Below are 15,628 nucleotides of genomic sequence, written 5' to 3'. Positions count from 1 at the left end.
ACTAAACTTCAAGACTTACTACAAAACTACAGTAATCAAAACAGTGCCTGTAGTATTGGAGACAGAAATGTCAAATATGTAAATAGAACAGAGAGCCCATTGATAGAGTCCCAGAAATGTATTCAACTGATCTTTGACAAAGGAGCAAAGATAGTCTTTCAACAGTGATGTAGAACACTTGACTATCCACATAAAAAAAATCTAGGGGCACCTGGGAGGCTCAGTGGCTTAAGTGTCCAACTTAAGCTCAGGTCATGATCTCACGGTTGGTTGGTTCGAGCCCTGTGTCGGGCTCTGTGCTGACAGCTTGGAGCCTGGAGACTGCTTCAATTCTCTGTCTCCTTCTCTCTGCCCCTCCACCTCTCAAGCTCTCTCCTTCTCTCTCAAAAATAAATAAACATAAAAATATCTACAGATAGATCTTTACACATTTCACATATGTGAACTCAAAATAGATCACAGACCTACATGTAAGCTGCAAAAGTAGAAGACAGTGTAGAATAATATCCAGCTGACTTTGTGTTTGGTGATGAGTTTTTTAAAAAGCACAATCCACAACATAATGTGGGCTTCACTAAGGTGAAAACATTCTGATCTGATTAAAAGAAACACTGTTACCAGAATGAAAAGGAAAGCTATAGACTGAAAACATTTGCAACATGTGTATTTAATAAGCAACTTTTATCCAAAATATACAAGGAATTCTCAAAACTTAATAATATAAAACATGTATTCACCTCTTATCCAAAAGGAGAAATCCTAAAGTTAAATGAGGTGTGTTCCTCTCAATCAATTCTTACTCTAATTTTCATATTCTGGCAGCCTGGGATTAAAGGACAAACATGGCTATTCTATAACACATGGGGGAAAGCACAAAATAACTCCTATTTCCCTAAGGGGAGCATAGCATGAGAAACAGTATGCAGTGTTCCCTGGCCCATAGTTCATGTGATACTAGTGGGCAAAAGTGGTTCAATCACTTTTGCCTCGAGGTAGAGCTCTGGTCCTGAACTCCTATCAACACAAAGCTGTTTAAGAAATTTGTGTGACTTCCAGAAGATCTTAACACAAGATCTTACCACTTTATGTGGGGCAGGAGTTGTCCCATTGAAGGCAGTCTGTTGAGACTATTTACCAATGTGTCTCACTTTTGAAATATTACATGTCAAGCAATTCTAGCATGATACCATTTTAGGCCACATTTGATTTCTTTAGGTATTTTGGCTTTTGAAGACATAATCTACTTCGAAATTCTTAAAATAAAATCAAACATTCAGAAATTCTTAGAAACAAATTGAACATGAAATGTAACTTCTATTAAGATAATATTTTACTGGAGCACCTAGGTGGTTCAGTCGTTTGAGCATCCAACTCTTAATATCAGCTCAGGTCATGATCCCAGGCTTATGGGATCGAGCACCGTGTCAGGCTCCGCACTCAGTGAGGAGCCTTCTTAGGATTCTCTCTCTCTCTCTCTCTGCCCCTCTCCCCAACTCATGCTATCTTTCTCTAAAAAATAAAAAAAAAAAGCAACAATGGTATTTTATTTTGCTTATTAGAATACATAGAATAGGGGTGACTGTGTGGCTCAGTCGGTTAAGTGTCCAACTTTGGCTCAGGTCATGATCTCGCGGTTCATGAGTTCGAGCCCTGCACCAGGCTCTGTTCTACAGCTCAAGTCTAGACCCTGCTTTGGATTCTGTGTCTCCCTCTCTCTCTGCCCCTCCCCTGCTCATGCTCTCTCTCTCTCTCAAAAATAAATAAACGTTAAAAATTTTAGAAAGCATAGAGTAAATAATAGAAGCCATATTTTTAGACAGTGCCACTTTAATATAGAGATGTATTTTCTATAGATATAAGGGAAGAAGGAAACAGATTGGCCCTGTACACAATTCCTTCCTTTCTTTTGGTTTTGTTCAATATTTTTTTTAAATAAATAAAAATACTAAAACATTGGAATCCTTTTTCTCACTTCATAATCTCATTCTCTTGCTTGTCTTCTCACAAGTAATTTTTATCATGATTTGGTCTGTGGCCTTTCCATTCAAATTTTTAAACTTTTACCATGTATACACAAGTGCATGCATATGTATGATACCATTACTTTGTATTTTTAAACTTTATATAAATTACAAGCTGAACATACTATTCATACATTTATTTTTAAACATTATGTTTCTAAGATTTATCCATATAGATATGTGCAAATATACCAAGTACACTTTGAACTGCAGTGGTTCCTTCTGGTTTTTTATTACAGAACACTTTATTCTCTCGGTGGTAGAATTTACAACTAACTGGGTTTTGTTGTTGTTGTTGTTGTTGTTGTTGTTGTTGTTGGAACTGTTCAAAGATAAACTGAGATGTATTAGCATTTTTAAGAGTTTATTTGAGCAAAAATCAATTTAAATTAGGCAGTATCCCAAATCAGACTTTTATAGGCAGAAGGGAACATGAACCGGGAAGTTAGAAGAGGTAAAAAGCAGGGTGCTTACTCCATGGTGACTTTCCTTCAGAGGACCACAGAGGTCTATCAGGCAGATTACGTAAGCAGTGCCCATTGGGTGATTCCTGATTGACTGGTTTAAGATTCCATTTTTGGAAGCGCCAAAACGATAATTAAGTTAAATGTCAGTTTGGTGACATGGGGCTTAGCATGAGCGACTTCATTTTGGGACTGTTGTCTTGTTTTTAAGAATTCCATCTTTTGATCACACTCTCAACCTAACTGATGTGATAAAAAAATTTTTTTAAGAGAGAAGTCCTACTCTCACCTACTGCTATAGAGTTATTGCAGTTTTTTGCTGGATCTCTCTGCAGCATTCACAGGTCACAGCATCAGGTTCACATTCTTTAAGTTCTTTGCTGCTTTTCTGACATTCTACTCTTAGGGAGATCATTTGCTTCATAGTTAGCAGCTGCGAACATGCATTTAAAGCTTTTGAGAAAACAGTGTGCCAGGGAGACTGCTGCAATTAGGATAAACAGGATAATTCCCAATTCCCAGGGTCAATTTGGAGCCATGGACCCCCAAACCCAAACTAATCAGAATCAAATATGTCAAAGAAAGGGCCCATTGAAGGAGTCACTTTCTTTCTTTTTTTATTTTATTCAAAAAAATGTTTTAACGTTTATTTTTGAGAGAGAGAGAGAGACAGAGCGTGAGCTGTGGAGGGGCAGAGAGTGGGAGACACAGAATCGGAAGCAGGCTCCAGGCTCTGAGCTATCAGCACAAAACCCAACACAGGGCTCAAACCCATGACCTGTGAGATCGTGATCTGAGCTGAAGTCGGAAGCTTAACTGACTAGGCCACCCAGGTGCCCCTGAAGGAGTCTCTTTCTTAAGGCGAGTGACTTGTTCAGTGATCCTATGTAGCTGAGTCTCAACTTCTCCAGAAGGTTCCATCCAAGTGCAGCACATGGTGTTGACCATACTGCAAACACCTCCTCGTTCAGCTAAAAGATAATCAAGGACTATCTTATTCTCAAGAACAACTTTGGCCAGAGGGTTAAGGGACTTTCATCAGGCAGCTGTTGCTTCGGCAGCAGAGTCTGCAATATCTTTCAGAGTTGAGATGTTCCTGATCATAGCCTCATTTGTGCTTACTTTTATCCAGAGGACTAGGGATTTGCCAAAAGAAGAAAATTTTGAATTAAGAAGGTCTCCTGCTACTTTGGATTTAATAAGTGGATTGGGACTGGAAACATGACAGCTATGAAAGCCGGTAAAATATAAGGAAGGGTCTGCAGACCATACAGGAAGTTTTATTCTGGTTACCATTGCCTTGTGTCCTTTCTTTGTGTAGAGCCTAGGTGTAAGGTTCCCAAGGTTGAGGCTGTTCCTGGAGATACGGAAATAGACACCGAGGGTTAGGGAGCCTGACATGAGAGAGAGCAAGCTGAGTTTGTTCCAGAAAAACTGAGGCATTGGAAATCCGGGAGAAGTGTGTGATGGGTAGAACTACAGGATCACCAGCATTGTGGCACATACCACAATCCTTCGGAGGGTTGACTGCCCCCGTTGCCTGAGAGATATGACAACAGTAGCATTCTTTCCAGACCAGAGCAAGGAAAAAAGTCGACAAAAGAATCCTAAAGATCCTCCTGGAGGATCAATGAGGAAAAGAATTGTCAGAGAGCAAAGGAGGAATAGAGAAAAGTGTTCTTGATCTGCTCTGCCTTCTTGGGAGGAAGTGGTCTATCTGGATGTTCGCTACCTCTCTTTCTTGTCAATTTTATTTGGAGTTCTCAGTGTTTGCACAGGAACAGATGTCAGGTGGAGCCTTGCTTGGTTATATGATGTGCACTCCGGTACTGACACCTTGTGATTTGGCAGGAGGGTCAGTGGTCAAGAGTACTGGGAGGGTGCTTCCCATGATTCTCACGTTTACCAAAAATCATCAGAATAGGATAGTAACTATAAATGACAAAAGACTTAAAATGCTGATGGCAAAAGATCTGATGAGAGTTTATTTGATAAGGAAATGCAATTATTTCTGTAGCATATAATTGGACAATGAAAGTACTGACAAATTTCTGGAAACTTCAAACAATTTATGGAATACCTACGTTAGTACCATACATCCACACACAACCCAAGAACATTTATCGTCTTATTTGACAATGCTTCCCATGTAACTTAGCAAACCAAATAGGCCTAATTAGTTTAACAGTTCTCTTTTTCAAGGTGAGAGACAAATTCTTTGAGATTTTCCAGGGATACTGGGAAATTTCAGTTAGTTTGTGGGACAAAGAATTCATTTAGAATTTAATTTTGACAAAATGTCAAAGGGTTTGAATACTTGATTAAATAGGATCACAGATCATTATGGAATAATACTTGATTACCTATTTAACCAAAGGGACAATATAAGATGTTAAAGGCAAATAGAGAAGGTTATATAGCTGTAAAGAAAACCTAGCTCTTTTAATATTGGGAACACTAGGTTTTCTTCAGTAATCAAAGACTTGATAACGACAACATGATGCATAGCAAATTATTTTGGTAATACACAAAATGTTTGCTGTCCTAGGCTGGTAACTTAAAAGGTAAAAAAACAAAAGCTCTGTTTGTAATTTCTTAAGAGCAGACCAGTAACAAAGAACACTTGGTCTTTTTTACAGAGTTAAAACCAAATCCTAACTTTGTACCTGTATACTTCTGGTGTTTAAACTCATCTTTTAGGAGCGTCTTGGTGGCTCAGTTGGTTAAGCATTCAACTCTTGATTTCTACTCAGGTCAATATCTCATGGTTCCTGGGTTTGAGCCCCAAGTCAGGCTCTGTGCTGACAGTGCATGGAGCCTGCTTGGGATTCTCTCTCTCTCTTCTCTCTCTCTCTCTCTCTCTCTCTCTCTCTCTCTGCCCCTCCCCCACTTGTGAGGTTTGTGGAAAACCTTTCTCTCAAAACAAACATTTAATAAAAACCTCATTTAAAAAAATGTATATAAATCCATTCCACTCTTAGCCACACTTGAAATTATTTTCCCAAGCTTACTTTTCCACAAACATGCAACATTTTTATATCCATTATGCACACACATACATATACATATACATGTATTATCCTTTACATCAACATACAGAGATCTTTAATTAAGATGGAAATAAAGATTCTTATGTTCTACATTTAGAGTTTGTGTCTTTGGAATGTTTGAGTAAATCCTTCCACAAGGGCTTCAGAATATTTTTCTTTCTCTTTAGGTACATAGTTTCATTTTAGCTTAGTAGAAGAGAAGGCCTTTTAAAAGTCCCTATCAGACTCCTGGGTAGCCTATGTGGCTCAGTTAAGCGTCTGAATTCAGCTCAGGTCATGATCTCGTGGTTCAAGAGTTTGAGCCCCACATCTGGCTCTGTGCTGACACAAGGACCCTGCTTCGGATCCTCTGTCTCCTTCTCTCCCTCTCTCTCTGCCCTTCCCCTGCTCATACATACACACACACACACACACACACACACACACACACACACACACACACACACACGCTTTCTCTCAAAAATAAACAAATATTTAAAAATAAATAAGACTTTGAATATCAGCTTTCAATTCAGCTAACTACTGACCTTAGAGCTATTAAAAAAAAATTCATGGGGCACCTGGGTGGCTCAGTCGGTTAAGCCTCCAACTTCAGCTCAGGTCATGATCTTACAGTTGGGTGAGTTACAGCCCGGGGTCAGCTCTGTGCTGACAGCTCATAGCCTGGAACCTGCTTCGAATTCCATGTCTCCCTCTCTCTCTCCCCCTCCCCTACTCGTGCTCTGTCTCTCAAAAATAAATATTAAAAAAATAAAATTAAAAAAATAAATCTTTTGAGTGTCTTGTTAGGTTTCACCCAATACAAAAGTAAAAATTCCTGGTCGTATTGAATAATCCCATGGACTCAAGAGGCATCCTTAAAGAGGTGCAAAAGATACTCCCTTCCCCAGACCCAGAGTCATTCCCAAGGAGAACCAAAATAAAAACTGAGACAACAGCTCTGAGATCTGGCAACAGTTGGTAGGACCCTACTCACGAATGGAGCATGACCCCATCTCTGTCAGGCTGCAGATAGGGAGCAGGGTCCATTTCTGTGCCTCCACGTTTTGGGGGGCCCCCACTGAGAGGGTTGAGCTGCCTGCACACACAAAAAATCTGCATGATCCAGTCAGGCAGAAAGCAAGTCACGTTCTCAGGACAGGCAATGAGACCCGTAAGAAGGCCACACCCATCCCTGGGAGAGAGAGAACCAACCACGAATGGTACCCGAACGCAAAGCCACGAATCACAGGGCAAAGACCCAATCCTTCCAAGTGTTGTTGCCTGCCACTCTGCAGGGAAGGGACAATGTGAGAGTCTACCATCCTTTCTGCACCAGGCCTCACAGGTGCAGGTCTGTAAGCATTGCTTTGATAAGAATCCTCACCCTGTGCTGGTTTCTGCCAGTTTTCCCAGGATCCTGGCAAGCGGTCTTTGCGGTCGTTAGGGTGTCCCGGTGGATCCCATCCTGGTGCCCGGAAACTGCAGAGGAGGAAAAATACATCTTCCTCTACCTCTTACAGTTAGTGGTTGGCAGAGACCTGTTTTCCCAGGGCGCCTTGTAAGCGGATGAGCTTGTCTGTGGGAATAGTTCTCCACGGTGGCCACAACCTACTTCTTCAGTCTGAAAACCAAATTTTATTCGCCCAATGCGTCACGCTGCACCCGCTCCAGCTTAAGCGGTACCCAGCGCCTCCCCTGATCCGGTCCGGTTTCCGGACGGGACCCAGTGTGCCTCCCTGGATTTGGTCCGGTTTCCGGATGGGAACCAGCGACTCCCCGGATCCGGTCCGGTTTCCAAATGAAACCCAGCGCCTCCACGGATCCGGTCTGGTTTCCGGACGGGAATCAGTGCTTCCCCGGATTCAGTCCAGTTTCCAAGTTGGACCCAGCGCCTCCCCGGATCCGGTCCGGTTTCCAAAGTGGACCCAGAGCCTCCCCGAATCCGGACCGGTTTCCAAGATGGACCCAGCGCCTCCCAGGATTCGATCAGATTTTCAAGTCAGACCCAGTTGGACTCCTGCCAGTTTTCAGACTCAATGCAGCAAAAAGAAATGTCCAATTAAAGTCTGAAATCTCCTAAGGCAAAATCTGCAAAGCCGGGATCTGAGGGCGACTCTCCCCGGGCCTCCAGAGGTGGTGAGGAAACAGCTAGCTCCAAGGCACATCAGGTATGTTCTTCTGGTTGCTCTTTGCTGCTGGAGGTCATTGGGGGTGTCCTTCAGCTCCCCTTCTGAAGCGGGAGTTATTAAAAGAAAAACTGAGATGCATTAAAATTTGTAGGAATTCATATGAGCAAAAATCAATTGGAATCGGGTGTCATCCAATCTAACAGGTAGAAAGGACCTCTGAGGAGATGTTAAGGATCCAAAACTTACAGGCAGAAAGGAGCAGAAACAAGGAGGCTTTAGGAGGTGGAAAAACCAGGTTGGTTATTGCATGGTTACTTTTCTTTAGGGGGTGGCACGGGTCTGTCAGGCAGATTACCCAGCTGGGGCTGATCAGGTGATTGCTGATTGACTGATTTAAGATTATCATTTCTGGAAGAGCCAAAGCTATGATTAAGTCAGTTTGGTGATGTGGGGTTTAGTATAAACTGTTCAATTTTGGGCCTGGTGCCTTGTTTTTAACAGAATTAACAGCTGCCATAATAATGACAATGGCTAAAATACACGCCAGGCTTTATGCTAACAGCTACACAAATGTTTAGCACATTTTTATCCTCACAATAATCCTGAAGACATGGGTATGCTTATTATTGCCATTTTTTTGAGACAAGGAAACCTAGGCAAAGAGTTGAAGTAGTTGCCCATGGTTCCATAACTGAAGGTAATAAAGCCAGGATTAGAGCCCAAAAGTCATGCTCCAGAACAGGTGTTTGCCTGGGACAAATCTCTGGGCAAGGTTTTGTAGCATGTATACACAGAAATTAAATAGTTGGGTCACAAAGTGTGAGCATTTTATTATTTTCAGTGTCACTGTTCCGGTTTATATTCCCAGCAGCACTGAATGAATGTTTCAGGCTCAGGTCTCTCTCCTCATGCAGAGAGCTTACTGGTAATGATACTATGCATGATCTAAACTAGTCATCTATCTGCTGACCGTCTGAAGCCTAGGAGACGTGTGCCTTCAGCTCCACTTAGCACATTGAGTTTCTTTTGTTGTTGTTTTTTTATCTTTTTTGGACATGACTATCTTTTCAATTTTTCTCTTTTGTACTTAATAATTACATGTTTGGGTAGAGAGCAGTCCTAAAACATGAGCTTTAGCACCACCTGGACTTTCAATTCTATTCATCTGCTCTAACCACCAAATATTTCTTAAAACTCTTCTCCTTTGTTCCATTACCAAAAATTCAACATGTTTGTGTTGATCATCTTCTTGATGAGCTAGATACAGGGCGTACAAAAACAAATAAGGAAGAATTCTTTTCTCTGAAGACCTTGCAAAGGAATTAGCCATATAAACAACTAATTATAATGAAATGTGATAAATACTAGAATGGAAGTATAATCATACTCTATGAGAATATACATGACAAAGTATTTATTTTTGCTTGAGGTGGGGCTTAGGGATGGTGACATATATGCTGGAAATTGAAAATGAGTAGGGTTTTCTTAAACTCTGAGGAAAAAAGTGAAGGTATTTAGCAAAAGTGAGGAATATGAACAATAACTTGAAGGCCTGAAAGTTCATAGCATTTTCAAGAATCAGCAAGTTGGGCAATTCATATGGTGAGTGGTGGCAATTGGGTTGCCTGGGATGGTAACTGAGAGGTGGGAGCTGGGTCACAGCTCACTACCACCTCCCTGGTTTGGCTTTTATTGATTTTGTATACAGTCTAATTTTATGCATCACTTTTCCCTTAAAGATTTTTTTTTCACCACAGGAACTCTTAATGATTTATACCACTTTTTAGACAATGACTCCTTTTTTCCCAGTACAATGATTTTTTTTACCATAAAGTCCACTAAATAAGCATACCAAACAAAGTTGTACTTTTAACATTCTTGTTTGAAGCAAAGGCACACTAACAAATTTGTTTTATACAATAGTTTCTAGTCAAAGAATATTCCACGGAACAAATTTGAAATGCATGCTAAGTTTGGATGAACCCAGATGTGTTGCTTTGCCTGTGGATGCCAAGCAAGAGGAATAAACCTGTATTCTCTTTACTGCCTTTCCCTCTTTTGCACGTATACTATTTTCTCATGCTTTAAAACACATAGTTTTCTGGGCAAAGACTCCAGTCTTTTCTATTTATGTCAAAGCCTTCCATATCAGGTAGTTATTTTAGAGTTTAAGTCTCAAGGGAAAGAGAATTGTCAAGCCCATATGATTTTGATATTGAATGCCTGCCTGGTATTCAAACACCTGACTTTCTACCACCCTTCAAAGAATGATACTTCATTCCTCCTCCAGCCATCATAAATCTTTCTCCTTTTAGAATATAATAAAACTTCATTATATTACTTTGTATGTGCAAACAGTATTCACTTTCAAATTGATTATTTGTTATTAACATGTTTTTCTTACTGACTTGATGTATTATCTGAGAAAAATGTCGGGTTATTAGACTGGTACGGATGCATTCATATTTAACAAATTTTCACTTAAGAGCATTATTTTTAGAAATGCATTAAGGTTATTACAGAAGGAATAGATGTGTTTGGATTCCATAGAAGGCCATTTGTAAGAGCACGATTAATAAAAAAAAAATTCCAGTCTACTTCTATAGATTGACAAGATTATTCCTGTTGCTTCTTTTTTTTTTTTTTGATTTTAATAATATATTTTATTGATCCAAAATATCTAAAATATTATCATTCTTTTTTTTTTTTTTTTACATTTTTTATTTTTTTTATTTTTTTTATTTTTTTTGTTTTTTTTTTATTTTTTTTTTATGTATATATGAAATTTATTGTCAAATTGGTTTCCATACAACACCCAGTGCTCATCCCAAAAGGTGCCCTCCTCAGTACCCATCACCCACCCTCTCCTCCCTCCCACCCCCCATCAACCCTTAGTTTGTTCTCAGTTCTCAACAGTCTCTTATGCTTTGGCTCTCTCCCACTCTAACCTCTTTTTTTTTTTTTTTTGTTCCCCTCCCCCATGGGTTTCTCTTAAGTTTCTCAGGATCCACTTAAGAGTGAAACCATATGGTATCTGTCTTTCTCTGTATGGCTTATTTCACTTAGCATCACACTCTCCAGTTCCATCCACGTTGCTAAAAAAGGCCATATTTCATTTTTTCTCATTGCCACGTAGTACTCCATTGTGTATATAAACCACAATTTCTTTATCCATTCATCAGTTGATGGACATTTAGGCTCTTTCCATAATTTGGCTATTGTTGAGAGTGCTGCTATGAACATTGGGGTACAAGTGCCCCTAGGCATCAGTACTCCTGTGTCCCTTGGATAAATTCCTAGCAGTGCTATTGCTGGGTCATAGGGTAGGTCTATTTTTAATTTTCTGAGGAACCTCCACACTGCTTTCCAGAGCGGCTGCACCAATTTGCATTCCCACCAACAGTGCAAGAGGGTTCCCGTTTCTCCACATCCTCTCCAGCATCTATAGTCTCCTGATTTGTTCATTTTGGCCACTCTGACTGGCGTGAGGTGATATCTGAGTGTGGTTTTGATTTGTATTTCCCTGATAAGGAGCGACGCTGAACATCTTTTCATGTGCCTGTTGGCCATCTGGATATCTTCTTTAGAGAAGTGTCTATTCATGTTTTCTGCCCATTTCTTCACTGGGTTATTTGCTTTTCGGGTGTGGAGTTTGGTGAGCTCTTTATAGATTTTGGATACTAGCCCTTTGTCCGATATGTCATTTGCAAATATCTTTTCCCATTCCGTTGGTTGCCTTTTAGTTTTGTTGGTTGTTTCCTTTGCTGTGCAGAAGCTTTTTATCTTCATAAGGTCCCAGTAATTCACTTTTGCTTTTAATTCCCTTGCCTTTGGGGATGTGTCGAGGAAGAGATTGCTACGGCTGAGGTCAGAGAGGTCTTTTCCTGCTTTCTCCTCTAAGGTTTTGATGGTTTCCTGTCTCACATTCAGGTCCTTTATCCATTTGGAGTTTATTTTTGTGAATGGTGTGAGAAAGTGGTCTAGTTTCAACCTTCTGCATGTGGCTGTCCAGTTCTCCCAGCACCATTTGTTAAAGAGACTGTCTTTTTTCCATTGGATGTTCTTTCCTGCTTTGTCAAAGATGAGTTGGCCGTACGTTTGTGGGTCTAGTTCCGGGGTTTCTATTCTATTCCATTGGTCTATGTGTCTGTTTTGGTGCCAATACCATGCTGTCTTGATGATGACAGCTTTGTAGTAGAGGCTAAAGTCTGGGATTGTGATGCCTCCTGCTTTGGTCTTCTTCTTCAAAATTACTTTGGCTATTCGGGGCCTTTTGTGGTTCCATATGAATTTTAGGATTGCTTGTTCTAGTTTCGAGAAGAATGCTGGTGCAATTTTGATTGGGATTGCATTGAATGTGTAGATAGCTTTGGGTAGTATTGACATTTTGACAATATTTATTCTTCCAATCCATGAGCAGGGAATGTCTTTCCATTTCTTTAAATCTTCTTCAATTACCTTCATAAGCTTTCTATAGTTTTCAGCATACAGATCCTTTACATCTTTGGTTAGATTGATTCCTAGGTATTTTATGCTTCTTGGTGCAATTGTGAATGGGATCAGTTTCTTTATTTGTCTTTCTGTTGCTTCATTGTTAGTGTATAAGAATGCAACTGATTTCTGTACATTGATTTTGTATCCTGCAACTTTGCTGAATTCATGTATCAGTTCTAGCAGACTTTTGGTGGAGTCTATCGGATTTTCCATGTATAATATCATGTCATCTGCAAAGAGCGAAAGCTTGACTTCATCTTTGCCAATTTTGACGCCTTTGATTTCCTTTTGTTGTCTGATTGCTGATGCTAGAACTTCCAGCACTATGTTAAACAACAGCGGTGAGAGTGGGCATCCCTGTCGTGTTCCTGATCTCAGGGAAAAAGCTCTCAGTTTTTCCCCGTTGAGGATGATGTTAGCTGTGGGCTTTTCATAAATGGCTTTTATGATCTTTAAGTATGTTCCTTCTATCCCGACTTTCTCAAGAGTTTTTATTAAGAAAGGGTGCTGGATTTTGTCAAAGGCCTTTTCTGCATCGATTGACAGGATCATATGGTTCTTCTCTTTTTTTTTGTTAATGTGATGTATCACGTTGATTGATTTGCGAATGTTGAACCAGCCCTGCATCCCAGGAATGAATCCCACTTGATCATGGTGAATAATTCTTTTTATATGCCGTTGAATTCGATTTGCTAGTATCTTATTGAGAATTTTTGCATCCATATTCATCAGGGATATTGGCCTGTAGTTCTCTTTTTTTACTGGGTCTCTGTCTGGTTTAGGAATCAAAGTAATACTGGCTTCATAGAATGAGTCTGGAAGTTTTCCTTCCCTTTCTATTTCTTGGAATAGCTTGAGAAGGATAGGTATTATCTCTGCTTTAAACGTCTGGTAGAACTCCCCTGGGAAGCCATCTGGTCCTGGACTCTTATTTGTTGGGAGATTTTTGATAACCGATTCAATTTCTTCGCTGGTGATGGGTCTGTTCAAGCTTTCTATTTCCTCCTGATTGAGTTTTGGAAGAGTGTGGGTGTTCAGGAATTTGTCCATTTCTTCCAGGTTGTCCAATTTGTTGGCATATAATTTTTCATAGTATTCCCTGATAATTGTTTGTATCTCTGAGGGATTGGTTGTAATAATTCCATTTTCATTCATGATTTTATCTATTTGGGTCATCTCCCTTTTCTTTTTGAGAAGCCTGGCTAGAGGTTTGTCAATTTTGTTTATTTTTTCAAAAAACCAACTCTTGGTTTCATTGATCTGCTCTACAGTTTTTTTAGATTCTATATTGTTTATTTCTGCTCTGATCTTTATTATTTCTCTTCTTCTGCTGGGTTTAGGCTGCCTTTGCTGTTCTGCTTCTATTTCCTTTAGTTGTGCTGTTAGATTTTGTATTTGGGATTTTTCTTGTTTCTTGAGATAGGCCTGGATTGCAATGTATTTTCCTCTCAGGACTGCCTTTGCTGCGTCCCAAAGCGTTTGGATTGTTGTATTTTCATTTTCGTTTGTTTCCATATATTTTTTAATTTCTTCTCTAATTGCCTGGTTGACCCACTCATTCGTTAGTAGGGTGTTCTTTAACCTCCATGCTTTTGGAGGTTTTCCAGACTTTTTTCTGTGGTTGATTTCAAGCTTCATAGCGTTGTGGTCTGAAAGTATGCATGGTATGATTTCAATTCTTGTAAACTTATGAAGGGCTGTTTTGTGACCCAGTATATGATCTATCTTGGAGAATGTTCCATGTGCACTCGAGAAGAAAGTATATTCTGTTGCTTTGGGATGCAGAGTTCTAAATAGATCTGTCAAGTCCATCTGATCCAATGTCTCATTCAGGGCCCTTGTTTCTTTATTGATCGTGTGTCTAGATGATCTATCCATTTCTGTAAGTGGGGTGTTAAAGTCCCCTGCAATGACCACATTCTTATCAATAAGGTTGCTTGTGTTTATGAGTAATTGTTTTATATATTTGGGCGCTCCGGTATTCGGCGCATAGACATTTATAATTGTTAGCTCTTCCTGATGGATAGACCCTGTCACTATTATATAATGTCCTTCTTCATCTCTTGTTACAGCCTTTAATTTAAAGTCTAGTTTGTCTGATATAAGTATGGCTACTCCAGCTTTCTTTTGGCTTCCAGTAGCATGATAAATAGTTCTCCATCCCCTCACTCTCAATCTAAAGGTGTCCTCAGGTCTAAAATGAGTCTCTTGTAGACAGCAAATAGATGGGTCTTGTTTTTTTATCCATTCTGATACCCTATGTCTTTTGGTTGGCGCATTCAATCCATTTACATTCAGTGTTATTATAGAAAGATATGGGTTTAGAGTCATTGTGATGTCTGTATGTTTTATGCTTGTAGTGATGTCTCTGGTACTTTGTCTCACAGGGTCCCCCTTAGGATCTCTTGGAGGGCTGGTTTAGTGGTGACAAATTCCTTCAGTTTTTGTTTGTTTGGGAAGACCTTTATCTCTCCTTCTATTCTAAATGACAGACTTGCTGGATAAAGGATTCTCGGCTGCATATTTTTTCTGTCTAGCACACTGAAAATCTCGTGCCAATTCTTTCTGGCCTGCCAAGTTTCAAAAGAGAGATCAGTCACGAGTCTTATAGGTCTCCCTTTATATGTGAGGGCACGTTTACCCCTTGCTGCTTTCAGAATTTTCTCTTTATCCTTGTATTTTGCCAGTTTCACTATGATATGTCGTGCAGAAGATCGATTCAAGTTACGTCTGAAGGGAGTTCTCTGTGCCTCTTGGATTTCAATGCCTTTTTCCTTCCCTAGTTCAGGGAAGTTCTCAGCTATTATTTCTTCAAGTACCCCTTCAGCACCTTTCCCTCTCTCTTCCTCCTCTGGGATACCAATGATGCGTATATTATTTCTTTTTAGTGTATCACTTAGTTCTCTAATTTTCCCCTCATATTCCTGGATTTTTTTATCCCTCTTTTTCTCAGCTTCCTCTTTTTCCATAACTTTATCCTCTAGTTCACCTATTCTCTCCTCTGCCTCTTCAATCCGAGCCGTGGTGGTTTCCATTTTGTTATGCATTTCGTTTAAAGCGTTTTTCAGCTCCTCGTGACTGTTCCTTAGTCCCTTGATCTCTGTAGCAAGAGATTCTCTGCTGTCAGCTATACTGTTTTCAAGCCCAGCGATTAATTTTATGACTATTATTCTAAATTCACTTTCTGTTATATTATTTAAATCCTTTTTGATCAGCTCATTAGCTGTTGTTATTTCCTGGAGATTCTTCTGAGGGGAATTCTTCCGCTTGGTCATTTTGGATAGTCCCTGGCGTGGTGAGGACCTGCAGGGCACTTCCCCTGTGCTGTGGTGTATAACTGGAGTTGGTGGGCGGAGCCGCAGTCAGACCTGATGTCTGCTCCCAGCCCACCGCTGGGGCCACAGTCAGACTGGTGCGTGCCTTCTCTTCCCCTCTCCTAGGGGCGGGATTCACTGTGGGGTGGGGTGGTCCGTCTGGGCTACTTGCAC

General features: G+C 40.1%; 1 pseudogene; it reads left to right on the top strand.

The window, feature by feature from the left end:
* The first annotated feature begins 7,083 nt into the window (after positions 1–7,083).
* The window catches only part of LOC112860686 (5'-nucleotidase domain-containing protein 2 pseudogene), a 44,410-nt pseudogene continuing 35,865 nt past the window's right edge, over positions 7,084–15,628 (top strand).

Source organism: Puma concolor, chromosome A1 (genome assembly GCF_028749965.1).
Source record: "Puma concolor isolate L17-30 chromosome A1, mPumCon1.1.hap2, whole genome shotgun sequence".
Lineage (NCBI taxonomy): Eukaryota > Metazoa > Chordata > Mammalia > Carnivora > Felidae > Puma > Puma concolor.
The sequence above is the reverse complement of the archived record's forward strand: the minus strand, read 5'-3'. Positions and strand labels throughout refer to the sequence as shown.